General features: G+C 37.7%; 1 protein-coding gene across 2 annotated transcripts in view; it reads left to right on the forward strand.

Moving 5' to 3' along the window:
- The window catches only part of LOC118821423 (mitochondrial import inner membrane translocase subunit tim16-like), a 159,334-nt gene that overhangs the window by 116,934 nt on the left and 26,219 nt on the right, over positions 1 to 16,181 (forward strand). The window lies entirely within an intron of this gene.

The raw sequence follows: 16,181 nt of genomic DNA on the forward strand, positions 1-16,181 counted from the left end.
CTGGGATAGGCTGATATACGAGCGGTCAGCCACGCTTAGCTCGTGCGCGGCGGAATGCGTGTGAATATGAACCACTAACAAATCCCTGCGCTGGAAGCGGGATACTAGCAACCAATCGAAGCGCAGCAAGGTAGGGGCTGTCCCAAAACAGGTGGGGAAACAAAAAAGAACTCCTTTCGCGACCCTCTGAACAATAGGGCTTTATTAGCGAGTTGATAGGGCCGTTTCTTCCTATAAGCGACATAAGTATTCGCTTACAGTCCCAGAGCTACGAGGCTCGGAAGCGTTTTGTATAATATCGTTCTTCGTGATATGAAACTCTTATTCTGTCTTTTGCATTTCATCCTGATGAATATTAATACCTTACCTACTTACCTACTTCTTCATTCTTGCATAACAAATAACACCAGATTGAGCTGGATGGGAGCCCCAAAGTAGGATGTTGCTTGGGGCCCCCAAATGTTCAGAAATGACCCTGGGGCTAATGAAAGCAACCAACTGCTCAGCACACAACGCAGAAGTACAGAAACTCACTTGCAAAGCTGGTCCTGTTGTTTCAGTTGCGTTGTGAACTGGCCAAACCGGTATGTGCAGGCATGCACTGACAGTGCTTTTATTATGAAACTTTACTAAATTCCACATCTATTATGGCAGTGTCTGAACAAAAAAAGAAATAATCCATTTAGAACGTGACATACACATCTAGGCGGATGCACTGCATTTGAAACTAACTGATCTGATAAGTTCTTTACAGAATAGGTGTACTTCTTTTCTACACTATGCTGCATATCTGCATACATAAACTCTACGTCCAGCTCCAAAAACTAGTATTTGTTGGCTGCAGAACAACAACCATCTGAAAACATGTTTTCTGCTCACTCAGTCTGTTTCAGGGAGCTGAAAGTATCTGTAAATGTTTTGTTTTTGCAGCTTGAGTGCAGTGTGTGGCTTGTTGATGAAGGTTATTGTAAGAAATTGAGACACACTCAATTTGTCAATTTGGCTCTCTCTGTCTCTGTGTCAGCTCTCTTGGTAAGCTCTAGGCAAAGACTTGGTTTTTGTCCATATGCCTGTACTGTTTAGCTGCTATAACTCTTTGCATTATTCGTGTCTGGAAAGCATCCCTTTCTCTGTGCTCTTTCTGTTTTACTTTCTGTTTCTGTTTGTAGTTTTTCATCTTTTTATTTACCTAAGCAACTCTTTGTAAGGATTTTTGGCATATTCAGAAATTTCTTTTTCTTATACTCTTTCGATTTTGTCGCATTCCCCCATACCCCATACACACACACACACACACACACACATATACACACTAACTACCCATCTGTAACACATCACAGTAAATTTTCATGAATAGAGAAATGATTTCATGCATGTTCAGTGTGACCCTGATGCAAGCCCAGTGGCCGATGCCACAGCAGAACTGTATACTCTCACAGAAAATAAATCCTCCTTTTGCAATTCATCACAAACGTAGATCCTCAAATACAGACTTTCTCTCACCCACCCTCTCACTCTCTCCCTGACCCTCTCTTTCCTTTTGACTCCCCCTCACCCTCTCTCTCTGTTTTTTTCTCTCCCCACATCACCCTCTCTTTCTCTTTCTCTCTCTCTCTCTCTCTTTCTCTCTCTCTCTCTCTCTCTCCCTCTCTCTCCTTTTCTCACCTGTTTGAAGAGGAGTTAAGCACATTACTCAAGTCATACTTATGGTTTCTTCAATTACATAAACATTTTCTGTTCCCACTGATGGTGAAGAGTTTTCTTCTATTGGTAAATCTTAGATAAGCCTTGTTAGATCAGTGACAGAGCCGGGTTTAATAACAGGCTGTTTGGAGTAGCAGAGTCTGTAGTCTGCAAATGACAGGCACCTCCTGGCACAGCACAAAGGTACAAACTGTTTTTTTTTTTTTTTCTTTTTAAATTAATCACTGCTGTATGTCTGGGTTTGTGTGCTTAGGGCCAGACCACTAGAAAATTCTGATAATATCAGCCAGTATAATTTAATATAATCAAAAATCAGTAGTTTTAGTTTAAAAATAAAGTACGTTACCATCTAATATGGTTATCATCAGATGTAAGTAATCAAGTGTGATCATCAGTTTTCATTTGTTACATTTCAAATGTTACAACTCAAATAGCAGTAACTGAAAGTTATATAGATATAAATATTGTAGTGTAGGGTTGGGCAGAGCTTCTCAGAGTTCTCATCAATTTTGTTAGTTTCTGTTAATTACCTCTTGTGTTTCTTATTTTTCACAATTTCCTTACATATAATTTTTTTTGGTGTTTTGAGTTTTAACGGACCAGTTTAGCCTGTCTTGCTGTATTGTCAGGCCGGTGAGCCTGTGACTTTTGGTTTACGTTTAACAAAAGTAAGTAGTTTCCTCATGTCAGAGGTATCTGTTTGTGTGTATAAAGCATGCCGTTAAATATTGGTGTGTATCACCAATATTTAACGGCACCACAGGTGGTAATGAATATGCGATAATTTATTCGATAATCAGGTCCCAGTGTGTCGCCACTGCCTTAGCATTCAAACGTCCACCTACTCTTGTGTCTCTTATATGCGTATATAAAGCTGTTTCCCACCTGCTATGATCTTTTTGTCTTTTGTCCCACTCGGCACACATAAGAACTTATCCATGGCAAAATACTTCCATCCTCCCTTGTTCCCACCTCCCCTCTTCTGCTACTTCTCTACATGGGCCCAGTGAAGTGGTATGTAAACAGTAAGGCACCTCTGGGATGCAGCTACTCTCTGGAGCAAGAGGCTTTGAGCTGTGTGCGTGTGTGTGTGTATGTGTGTATGAGTCAAGGGGGCAGCTGGTCATATAAGCCGCCTGCCGCTTGCTAATTTAGTTAGTGTAATAGCTCGCTTAGTGTGCCGTCAGCGCGCTGTTCTCCCTAATCATTAGAGCCCTGTAAAAGATGGCGCGACGGAATTCGGCTCTGACTTAATGTTGCCCAGGGGAGCCACTAAAATACAGGGCTAATGCCAGCCCTGCGGCAGCTTTAGACAACCTTTCTTTCTCGCTCTGTCTTTCTTTCTTTTTTCTTTCCTTCTTTCTTTTTTTGCTTCTTTCTTTCTTTGCATATTTCTTCAATCACTCATCATTCACTGCTGTTCAGATTAGTTTAGAATAACTCTTCGGACGTTTGTAATGTTTTCAAATCCATAAAACAACTTGGTTGTATGTATATGTATGTAATGATTCTAATATGCTGGTCAGAGCTGTTAATATTAAGTTGTTTTTCATATGTTACTTTTCATATGTGAGTCTGTTATTAGTAGGAGGAGTGGAAATTCATTATTTCTTTATTGGTATAGGCTGACTTATCTTTATGGTGCCGAGTAAGGTTGGATTTAAAGTGTACCACTGTAAAAACCAGGTGTTTGGCTCAGATGTTAACTCTCTCTCTCTTTCTTTCTCTCTCTCTCTCTCTCTCTCTCTTTCTCTCTCTCTCTCTCCCTCCCCGCCTCTCTCTCACCCCATTGCTAACACACACACACACACACACACACACACACACACACACACACACCCACACACACACACACACACACACACACACACACATTTACACTCACTCACACTCACTCAGATATAGTTAGTATTTATAGAATGTGTTGTGATGATGGAGTTTCCACCTGGCCTTTTAACTGCACACAATAACTCAGTAACCAGCAATTAATGGCAAGACTTCTTGAGCAGTGTGACAGACAGGAGGTAGCAATAGCACGTTTCATGCATCAGGTATACACACTAACAGAGGTACTCTATATGATCCAGTGTCTACTCCTGTGGTCTTTTAAAGGTCAGATGTCACATGACATTACTTTGCACATGATTCTGTCATTTAATTGACCATTTGCAAAAGAATGATTGACACACCTCTCAGCCAGTTACAGTCATCCTTCAGTGCTACTTCCTCCATCAAGCGAAGGAAAAACTCAGACAAAACACCTAAAAATTGACTAGTAAGAATGACGTTGGCAGTAAATTAGTCAGAAATACTAAGAGAGGTGCAAAAGTGTTATTGTAGAGCTTGTTATTCAGCTATATGCTGTTTCTATTTCATTCCTGAATCTGTTTTGGATTAAACTACATTGAGGAACACCCTGAGAGTTCAGTGTCAAAATGATTAACTGTCAGACTTATGCTGACTTCAAGGTAAGCTAAACTTTCCCTTAGTTACTGTATTTTAAAGTGATTTCTGATTATATCTAATGTTACAGAACAATGTTAAGATTAGCTAGTTAGATTTGTTTTTTTGTAACTTAGCTGCTTAATTTTACCATTAGCTCACTTAAAGGGGCAACTTCTGTCTCTCACACCTCTGCTTTAATACCCAGTCGCTAAAAGATTTCCCTGATTTAAGTAATTGTTAATGTGGTTTCCAGGATGCTTTATTTGCTTTACATTGGCCTGCACTGAACAAATTGTGAAGCCGGTTTATTTTTGAATAATAATGAATAATGTTTTTAAGTTACTCCTCTATGAGATTCTGCATTTTCCTTTTTGTGCTCCAGAGGTTTTTAGTCTGTTAGCCTGAGCTGAGAGTTTGAGAGTTTTAGCAACAGTAACAAAGGGAGGTATGACTTGTCAGAATTTTGCAAATGGTCAGTTGGCTTGTGAGAACCTCTACATTGACGTATAGTCACATAGTGTAAATACTGACCCAGATCAAAAAGCACACTTTAAAAATTTTTTAAAAAAATCAAGAAAAAAAAAGAAGTTAGACAGAGAAAGAAAGACTTTTCAAAACTTTTCAGATACTTTTGTACAGAATGAGAACTGGTGCTTGAAACTGACCTTCATGCTGGCTGTGGGTGGAATTATGGGGATATGGTTGTATAAGGAATCATATTCACTTGTTCTCATGTGGAGGGTAATGAACAGGAAAAAAAGAGAAATATTTATGGGAATCCCTCACTCCGCTCCCATGGGACAGCCTGAGAACTTTCCTGATGGATTCTCATTTATACCTCCCACTCTGTCAAACTCACACTATCTCTGAAAGTCAACTTTCATGTCAGTAGGGGGTGACATTGAGAGCCACTCCTGGCATTATTATAATGTACAGCCACTTTTGAACTAAGACTTTGTGTTCAGTGTTTTGTTTTAGGGATTTAAAACACATCTAGACATCTAGTGTAAAAGTATATCAATACAAACATAATACAATAGCCCATACACTCTCAGAAAAAAAGGTACTAAACTGTCTCTGGGGTGGTACACTCAAGTGTGTGTTGTTAGTATTAGTAGTTAGGGAACATAACTGGACCATAATGCACATCCATATTTTTTAAGTTGTATTGACTCTGTACACATTGTGTTGACTCCAACCTGTTTATTTTATTGTTCTGTTATGAAACATTAGGCTATGAAGTGATACAAATATGTACTATTCCCTGAGAAAACTTATTTAAGGTACACAGCTGGACCTTTGGGGATCCTTGTTGTACTTTTGCCAATTTAACATTATGAAAACAATTTTTTGTGGTTGGACAAGAACATGGATGCTGGTGTTACTGTCATTGTCAGACTCTTGATTCTTCATAAATTCAAATAATGTTCTTTGAAGCCTTCACTGCATTTGATGTTTGCTTCTTTCATACACTTTAGCTAGCAAGTTGCTAGATAGCTAGCATTTTTTTTTACAGTCATACCATTGAGCATAAGGCATAACAGCAGACATATGAGACATATAAAGGAACATGCTAGATACTTGACTTGTGAAGTCTTTGTGTGTATATATGCTGTTGTCAGTGGAGGGTAACACAGTCTCTGTGGTTCTGCTTGTTGAGGTCTAAGAAAAACCTAGGGGAAAAGACTTCACCAGATTGGAAAAGGAGGTAATTTGGATCAGATTTGAAAAAAAGCTGAAAGGAAGAACTTGGAAAATGCTGAACCAGAAAACAAGTGTGCGTGTGAGCAGCAGGTGTTATGTATGTTTAAACCATGCATTAAAATATCTGCATTTTGTTCTTTTTGCTGCATAATCTATATGTAATACATCCCTGTAACGCTAATGCAGCTGGATTTGCTGCCATTTCTACGTGCCTGTCTGTGTGTGACTGCACTAGCAGTGGCATTGGCAGATATGTATTTGAAAAATATCAGATATCAACACTGGCTCAGAATTCCCATATTGGTGCGTCTCTAATGTATTTACATCTCAATGATTGAATAATGCAGAAATTTGAAAAAAAAAATTCCCTTGAAAGGTGTATTTCTTTCTCATCCAAGAGGTTTAATTTGATATGTGTCATTTACCACAAAGATAGTTTGAAGAGGTTTAACCAAGATTATGGCAGTTTGTAGCAGGGAAAATGGGTTGAAATGTTTTCCAGCTAATATTTTTCAGTTCCCCCAAAACGTCTTCATGGTAAGTTATGTTGAATTGATTAGATTAGGTTCTGGTAGAATCCTCCTGAATCTTCTTAAGCAGTCACTTAGTTAGTCATACTGATGCTGGACCTGTTGCATTCTCTCCAGAAAAAAAACTCAGACTTCTTTGTCTCTGAAGACTCCTGTGTAGTTTGCTGCAGAAGCAAGTGGAAATTTAAACACAGCTAATTGTGAGTGGAGAGGCTGCCTGGGTGGTGACCTTATGGAAGCCTGGTTCTGAGACTGGAAGATCTGTCTTTTTATCCTCTCTTCTGTATTTTTTTTTCCCCCACCATCACGCATGGGTTCTGGCATTAGAACCTATCCCATGATCTTCATTTCTCCAACTTCTCTGCTTCTCTGCCTGATAATCTTTTACATGTTGTTTCTATGTTGAAGAGTTACCCTATTGTAAATTAGAGCCATTCAAAAGTTTGATTATAAACAAGAGTATGAAGCGTATGATCCAAATATTTTTGTCCTGTGTAACCTCACAGGTTTCAGATAATTAATAGAATGATGATCAGAGCTGTAGAAGATTCTAAACTAACTGAAAAAAAAGTTAAGTTATAAAAATGTAACATCTAGAATGCCTAATATTTAAAAAGTGTAGATCAAGTGTCAAGGCAGGTTACCTGAGAAAAATAGGTAAATAGATACTTACAGTATACTATTTACCATTTCATTAACTTTTTGTTCATCAAATTCTTGAAACATTGAATAAAATATTTACAAATACTTTTTGGCAAATAGTTTGTAAAATTTGAATGCACATTATTTTGTTATTATTGTATATAAAAACAGTGGCAAACATTTCAAATGTTGTCTATATGTTTGATATCACACATTTTATAGCATAAAATGGAACTGCATTAAATTCACAGTATGTGTTGCCTCGCAAGCCCTGTGTCAGAAAAAAAACTAATTTGTTTGTGACATTCCTACTGTATATATATATATTTTTTTTAGCTGGGTGTTCTTTTTAAGAAAAATTCAGCAGATCTCAGAAGAATGCTTTTATGGTGTCCACTGTCACACTGTGAAGATGTGAGGGTGAAAGGGAGAGCAGAGAAGAAAGAGAGCTAACCTCAAACTATAAACTCAGAGCTACTAAGATGAAAGACAGAAAGAGGAAGCACAAAATCAGCTTGTGCTAAACCGATGAAAGAAGAATACTTAAAGGGTCAGAGTGCCTTTTTTCTTGACTGGTCTTGTCAAATCAGTCAAGTCAAAGTTTATTTATATAGCGCTTTTTACAACAGGTGTTGTCACAAAGCATCTTTACAGAAAAATCTGGTGTAAGCCCCCATGAGCAAACCAGTGGTGACAGTGGCAAGGAAAACTCCCTAAGAGCAAGAGGAAGACACCTTGAGAGGAACCAAGACTCAAAAGGGGAACTCATCCTCCTCTGGTCAATACCAGATAGCAAAAAAAAAAAAATTAAAATAACACAAGAGCAATATGAACAGAGAATAAATAGACTATAAACAATTAACAGTACAGAAAAGGGGGAAAAGCAGTAGAAGCAATGGCTGTAATTAAATTTTTCAAGTCTGTGTAGCAGCAGTATCGTCAGGAGGGTCAGTGGCATGGTGAGGTTTGCACAGCATTGTACAACAGGAAGTTCCATGGTGGTCACACTGATCCAGAGGATGGGCAAGTAGTGGACACCCAATCAAGGCAGATAAAGCAACAGCATCAGACTGCACAGGATGGGCAGTTGTTCAGCTCGGTAAAGAAACACATAGTTATTTCTGTTAATAGATAAGTTCACTCAGGTGCTGAGGGGCGAAGACATTTAGAGGTTTTTATGTCAGTAGAAGATTTTTTTTTATGCTCATTGCGTAATTTAACTAGCATTTAGTGTAGGTTTGATAAAACTTTGCTGATATGATCAAACTTTCATGATCAACTCTGGCTGTAGTCTCAGTTGTCTGTTTTGTCTGAGTTGAGTAGGAGGAAGTTACTTGACATCCAGTCTTTTATGTGATTTACTTATTAAGTTTAAGTTTATCATCTGGTTTGGTCAATATATATAATTGTGTGTCATCGGCGTTGCTGTGGAAATTGTTGCCGTGTTTGCTGGTAATGGTACCCAGTGGTAGCATATATAATGTGAATATAATAATAGAGGTCCTTAAACAGAGCCTGGTGGAACACTATACTTTACAAGAACAGATGATTACATTTGTTGATAGTAATCAGTCAGCTAAGATCTGAACCAGGAAAGAGCTATTCCTGTTTCTTTTACAAGGTTTTCTAGTCTACCTAGTAAGATTGAGTGGTCTATCATATCAAATGCCACACTAAGATCTAGTAGAACCAACAACGATACATTTCTTTGGTCGGAGACTAATAAGAGATTGTTTACAATTTTCGCTAGTGCTGTCTCTGTACTATGATGAGGCCTAAATGCAAACTAAAAATTTTCAAGTAGGTGACTCCAATGCAAATAGGAACTTGGTTGCTATGCCACAGCCTTTTCCAAAATCTTTGATATAAAAGGAAGATTTGAGATAGGTCTGTAATTTAGTGGCTCACAGGTGTCAAGATTAGGTTTCTTAACAATTACTGCTAGTTTAAGAGTTTTTCTAATCTAATATGCAAGTAGAAAATTTTGAGGAGGAAATAATTTTAACTAACTCAGTTTGCTGGACGTAAGGTAAATGATTCCAGCCTCTTTGCACTAGTTATAATGCACTCAAGATCTGGATTAGCATTATAGGCCAGCAAGTTTGTTAACTGTATGTTTTGATTTTTTTGCTTGATTGTTTTAATTTTATTATTGAAGATGCTGCTGTAGGCTGATGGCATTTGGGGTTCAGTAGCGGTTTGGTTCTTAGTCAATTTATGGTCTGCAGGAGAATGGCTAAATGATTTATGTTTACAAAACTTGATAGAAAGTCAGCAAATTCCTGTAAGAACTCAAAATCCAGCCCTGGTGACCTATAGAAGAAAATGAAAGAATTGCGTGAAAAAAATTCTTATTTGTTCTGCGATCACATATATTTAGAAATCAGGAAAAGCACAAGAAAGTCCCTAAGTGTCCTGCTCCCCAGCAGATGATTTACATGTCAAATGTGATACCTGACACGTGCCTGATTATTTATGTAGGAGCTTTTTTAGAGCTAGACCTTCTGTTTTGGCCATAAATGCCAAAACTCATAAAATATAAAAAATACATTTTTATGATAATGCTATTTTCTGCTAGCAACTTAAGATATTTCCAATAATATGTTAGTGCTAGGCTAGTGCTAGTGCACATTGAACACTTTTTGGCTATTCTAGATTAAACAGGTATATTTAAAGCTTGTAAAGGACCTTACATAGTTTTATTTGATTATTTTGTAGCTGTTTTACAGTGACTCTTTCAGTAAAGAGCCCTGGCACAGAGCTGCTACAGCTGTTTTCCATTTCTAGCAACCTTAGAGTACTGCTTGTAATTGCAGTCAGTCATGCACTCGGCCTAGGGCAGGGGTGCACAATTCCGGTCCTGGAGGGCAGGTGTCCAGCACAGTTTGGTAGTTCTTCTACTCAAACACACCCAATAAACCTGGCAATTAACAGGTGAGGGCAATCAGGTGTGTTTGAGCAGGTAAATCTTCAAAATGTGCTGGACAGCAGCCCTCCAGCACCAGAGTAGTGCATCCTTGGCCTAGAGTAACATTTTTTTTCCTTGTGAAACTGGTTGCACCCAAACACAAATGGTTAACTCTACTGTCACTTACTAAATATATTGATAGTTAATCTAACATATAAGGCCTTCTGTCCAGCTACTAAATGCCAATGACAGAGCTTACTTGGCTGTGTCTATTTAGGAACCACAGGGGAAAAACTCCTGATTGGAAAGCATGTACTGTCATATGCACAGTCATATGTACAGTTTGGGTCCCAGTTTACGTCCCGGTCAAATGACATTTTGTTATTTTTATTTTTATTTTTTTAGTGAAAATAAATACATATCTTCTACCGAGAACACAAGTATTGTTTATTTGATGAATTAAATAAAGTATAAAATGTATAAATAAAGTATAAAATGTAGCCTGTGCAAAAGTTATTTCACATTTTATACTTAATTTTATTTTATTCCAAGTTGTTAAATTTGGCAAATGAATAGAAACTGTGCAATAAACTTTGCTTTAAAATACCAAATTTAGGTTTAAAGTTAAGTTTAAATTATTACTTTTTTCTTAATAGAGAATGTGTTCACTTTTTTTACAAATCAACACAAAAAATTGTTTAACTGAGTTTATTCCAACATTTGCATAAGACTGTTGATAACAATCTGCTTTTTTTCCCACAATAAAACAAAACTAATGTGTCTAATTAAAGTAGATTGTTGTTTGTACCCTTATCTGCCCTTCAGTGACAATGTAAGGACGTACAATTATAAATTATTTTTAAAAAGTTCACAACCACATCAGTCTTCAAGCTCATCTCCTTTTCATGTAATTAGCAGTGTATTTTGGGTACATTTTCAAAGGGGGAGAGGTTATTAGTTGAATCCAATGGATTGTTGAGGATGTTAATTATCAAGTATCTTTGCATAATATGGTAGCAATTCTGAAAGTGATTTGATGTCCTTTGCTTGACTGGTCATGCTAGATTTTGTTTGTGTTTTGAAGTCACACAAATACAAAGGTGTAAATCTCTCTCTCTTTCCTGCTCTTGCTCTCTCTTCCTCACTCTATCTGTGACAGCATTAGAATGTAGTGTGGCATGATTGGAATGAAGTGTGTGATGCCTGTGGTTTGGTCAGGTAGTTGAGCTGATGTATGAGTGTTTGAGAAATGTTTGCTGTGTTCAGCCTCGTGGCTCAAGGCTCTAGTGGAGGAACACAACACCATAACTAACTTGCACACATGAGGGGTGGAGTCACAGGCGAGTGCAGTGGTGTGGTGTATAATGGAGATGAAGGATGGAGGGACTCATGAAATGGTGCTGCATAGTTGAAGTAATCTCTATAAACTACTGCAGAACCCCCCCTCCACCGCATGGAGACACATGTACCCCTTCATGTACACTGATCCTATTTGTCCACTGCCAGATAACAGGTTTGTCTTATCTACTGGGCTTGGAGTGATGGCTCACATTTATCTATCTATCTGTCTATCTAGCTATCTAGCTATCGATCAAGCTACACCGATCAGGCATAACACTATAACCACCTCCTTGTTTCTGTGCTCATTGTCCATTTTATCAGCTCCACCTACTATATAGGTGCACTTTGTAGTTCTACAATTACAGACTCTGCATACTTTGTTTGCCCCCTTTTACCCTGTTCTTCAGTGGTCAGGACCCCCATGGACCCTCACAGAGCAGGTTCTATTTGGGTGGTGGATCATTCTCAGCACTGCAGTTACACTGACGTGGTGGTGGCGTGTTAGTGTGTGTTGAGCTGGTCTGAGTGGATCAGACACAGCAGTGCTGCTGGAGTATTCTGTGTGAAGTATTTTGAGTATCCCTGACAGCAGAAAAGAACTAACCAATCAAATGCATCATCACAACGGTGACAAAAGCAGCTGCATAGCTCCTTTCCTGATCTCTTCTTCCATTAGTTTGTAAGTTGTCAGCAATCCATGCGATTTAAACATTTGTAACAGCCCGTGCATGTACACAAACAAAGATTTGCAGCACATTTTTATCTGACAACATATATAGTGAGGGACTGGCATAAATTAATAAATAAATATAATATAAATAGAGATAAGTAAATGCACATGGTACCCTTCCTCGAGTTACAAAATCTGATCGTAAGAGGTTACTGGAGAGGCAGTAGAGACCAATAGAAATTGCAGATGCAAACAGCTATATGTCTGTCCACTTGTAATTAGTTACTGAACATCACTCAGGATGTTAATACTAGAAGTGAACGACGGTGACTTCAAATATCTAGTTTACACAGCATAGAGATTCCTAAAGAAAGTTGGTTTAACTATAGAGACAGCAAAAATGGATCAAGATGAAAGTGGAAGAAAGTGACAAAAAGTGTTACGGGTATGGTAACACTTTAAAAGTGTAAAGGGTATGGGAGGCACAGAAGTGGACACTATAGAAACATGACTTTGTCATTTCAATGAATTCTTATTTCCTGAGTGGCTGCGTGCTGTCTTTAATAGTACCAGCCAACACCGTTTCAAGTAGAAACATGTAACAAGCTTTATAAGTTGAGGAAAAACCAACAGCTCATTTCCTTAAATATACTGGATTGACAAGATTGTGTGTGTGTGGGTGTGCATGGCAGTAGCTTGCTATGTTTCCTCATTCTTGGTGTGTGTCTGTGGTGTACCGCCTGGCATTGTGACCTAGCCATCAACCAGCTTGAGGGCAACCGGATTGCACTACAGCAGGCATGTCAAACTGAGGAGCTTCCGGGCAAAAGGGCTGTGGAGTTTAGTGTTTACCCTGATCTAAATCTGAATTCTGTTCATCAAGGTCTTGCTAATTAGCTGATGAGCTGAATCAGGTGTGTTTAATGCTGCAGTGTGCTGCAGTGTTTGCAGTGTTTTGGCCCATGAGGACTGGAGCCTGACACATGTTCACTACAGGCAATGCCAGCGGCAACTGTGAAGACCCCAGGCTAGATCACACAGAACAAGCCCATGGCATGTTTATTGATTTTTGGTGGTCGAACAGACTGTGATACTTTTTCTTTGTCCTTGTTCTGTACTGTGATTTTAAGTGAGAAAGCTACAACTATAAGGCGGTGGATCTATTGTATCTTCACTTTGTGTTCTGCAGCTGAAGCCTTTGTGTTGGTTGGATACACATACACAAACTCATGCACATATGTAAGCCAGAAGTGGTTTCTAAAGATTAGATTTTACCAGTGGCAGGGCTTTGCAGGCTCATGGAGCCCATCTCATTTACCCTTTTTGGACTGAAGCTTGGACCACTAAAGGAGTTATTGATGAATATTTTCATGTCGATAAAAATCTTTTGTTTAGTTTTTATTTTTATTTGTTTTTCTTGTTGACATAAACATTCTGCATGCTCATCTGTCATCTTAAGTAACTGTATGTTCTTTTCATTTTCAATAAATTAAACCTCAAGGATTGAAACCTTGATTATCAGCCAGTACTGATCTTTAAAAACTTTTACTGTTTTTATTGAAGCACTTCACCTAAGATGAACACCTAAAAGTAGGCTATCATGCTCAAACTGCCCAAACACTCTGCTAACCCACAGGAAGAAATAAAGAGCTAACAACATGTTACGCAATCTGAGTATGTACTATTTTAGGATAGATTTGTTACGAGATCACTGAACTTTAGTTCCCTCTCCTGTGAATGGAAACACTCATACAAATACTGAAAATTGAACAGTGATATACCTGTGCTTTTAAACAATGAAAATATGTATATTTATCGATAATTGTGTCCTGATTAATCAATATTTTAAAATTGATAGTCTTTCCAGGCCTGTTTTGTAACATACGTCCAGAGCTTGGTGAAGTAGCCTAAACTCAAGTATTGTTACCAATTAAGACTTATAAGACACCATGAGCCGTAATGGAGCAAAATGTATTTTTTAATTATGTTTGGGTGGTTAAACATGCATCAGGTAAATTTTATTCTGGAAAATTATTCTTGTGCCAAATCCTGAACTCTGTACTGCTGCTTAGGCTAAGAGATGCGTTGCTGTACTGTAGAATACTGCAGAACACAAACAATAACATGATAAATGCGGTTTTCAAGTTATATTGCTCCTTTAATGACTAAAACAGATTACAATGGCTAATGACTAAACTAAGTAAGCAGCAGATTGCTTTTTTCATAAACATACCTGAGTGGAAGCACAAGTAGTATCATTTGAAAATACTCAAGAAAATACAAATCCATCCAAATTTAACCTTTCCTCATGACAACATCTCAAATTCCATGAGGATGTGGGTACATGTGAGGAGAGAGAGGGCAGGAATCAAAAGTGGAAACACTCTGCAAGACAACCAGGCAAGTACAGACATGGTGTTTCAACGGTCTGTGTAGGTGTAGATGCAGGTAGGAGTGTGTGTGTTTGTGTGTGTGCCATTGAAAACACCGATTTCAGCAGCTCTCGTCATCACACGTCCTGGGAGGCCCAGGCATTGAGGAATGTGACCATCTGATGAGAAGTGTGGGTAGGTGGGGGGGTCATCCCCTGCTTCTGCTGAAATGGAAGAATGGAGCCACACAGACGGGGAGAGATAGAACGATAGATGGATGAAAAGATGAGTATTCGCAACGTAGGTCAAAAGGCGATACTATGGCGTCAAAACGTTTGCATCAGCCATCAGATTGAGGGTCAGATGAGACAAAAAAAAAGTCTACTATTAGACTGGTAAAGCCCCAAGAATTGTAGGGTTTTATATAGGGATATGTAGTTTTTTGCTGTCATGACTTTTTTTTTCCATCAGAACCTTCCATTAACACAAAGATGAAGCATAAGTCACACTTTTGGGTTACTGTTCTTTAGATTTCTTTATTTTTGTGCTATGAACTGGCTGTAACACATTTTTTCATTAAGCATTTTTCCCTTTAGGAGTTAAGACTGAAAATATAACCCTGGACACTAGACCAGGTTAGTAATGCTGATTTTTCCACCAAGTTGTAGGGTACAGTATAGTACAGTTACAAATCCGTGATCACGCATTTTGACGTAATTTCCACTATCAAGTGAACCATACCTAAATGTCTGTGCTGAATTGTACTTTCACTGTTCTGTTGTCTGACGGAAAATAGACTCAGGTACTTGAGTAGGGTACAGATAGCTTTGGATTGGTATTAGGGACTGGCTTTATGCCTTTAGTTCTGTTGCTTTTACTTCTGTTTTGCTTAAAAAAGCTCATCCCCGATTCTACCGATGTTACATCTCATTACAATCTCATATTTTAATTTGATTTCTTTCTTGATTAATGGCTTATGTTTTGTTGTTTTTTGTTTTGTTGACTCTTATTTCCACCTTGATTTTAATTGTATATGTACGAATTTTTAAAGTTATATCTGAATATTTTATTTTTTTAAATTTTTTATATTAACTAACTTCAAATTTCATGCTAACTCAACCGAGGTTGTAGCCAGTGTTTTAATTTTCATGTGGAAAATGAAGCTGCCAGTCTGTTTTCTTTAACATTTTTGTTTATGCCAGATTGTCTAGTTTATACCGTACTCATAGATGTTTGAAGATAATATGTTTGAGATGTAAGTCAGAATAAAATACAAAGGACTTAATTGAAATTTAAATAAAAAAAATATTAGCAAAAATCAGGGTTTTTAAAAAGTAAAAGCCCATTGTGTCTATTTTATGGAATATACAAATATTTGAAGCGTTATCTACATTTTCAGTTGTTTTTTGTAATGTCTTCACTCGATACCTGATTACCATAACTTGTTCAGGTGTTATTCTTATAACTATAAATAAATGTTCTAAATGAAATTTCTCAAAAAACAATAATATGTACAACAGCATAGAATATGCAAATCCAATTTTAGGCAAAATGACAGGTCCAAGATGACGTCTCTCATTACCATAATATTTCTACCATTGTAGTGTAAATTAGTGTTCTGTAGTGTAAAAGCTGTATAGTAATGTTGTTAATTAAAATTTTTTATGGGCGCCTCTCTTCTTGCTATAGATTTATTTAAGCATTATTTGATTAAATCAAATACAAACAAAGCATTTCTAGTATTAAAATGTTATATCGCTGGCTGTTGGCTGTTTGTATTTTCAAAGAATGAAAAGATCCTTCTGTGTTTTCAAAAATGCAGTGCTGAAATCCCTGGTGTTGTGGTTTTAAGATATTTACAGAGT

This window comes from Colossoma macropomum, unplaced genomic scaffold (assembly GCF_904425465.1).
Source record: "Colossoma macropomum unplaced genomic scaffold, Colossoma_macropomum, whole genome shotgun sequence".
Classification (NCBI taxonomy): Eukaryota; Metazoa; Chordata; class Actinopteri; order Characiformes; family Serrasalmidae; genus Colossoma; species Colossoma macropomum.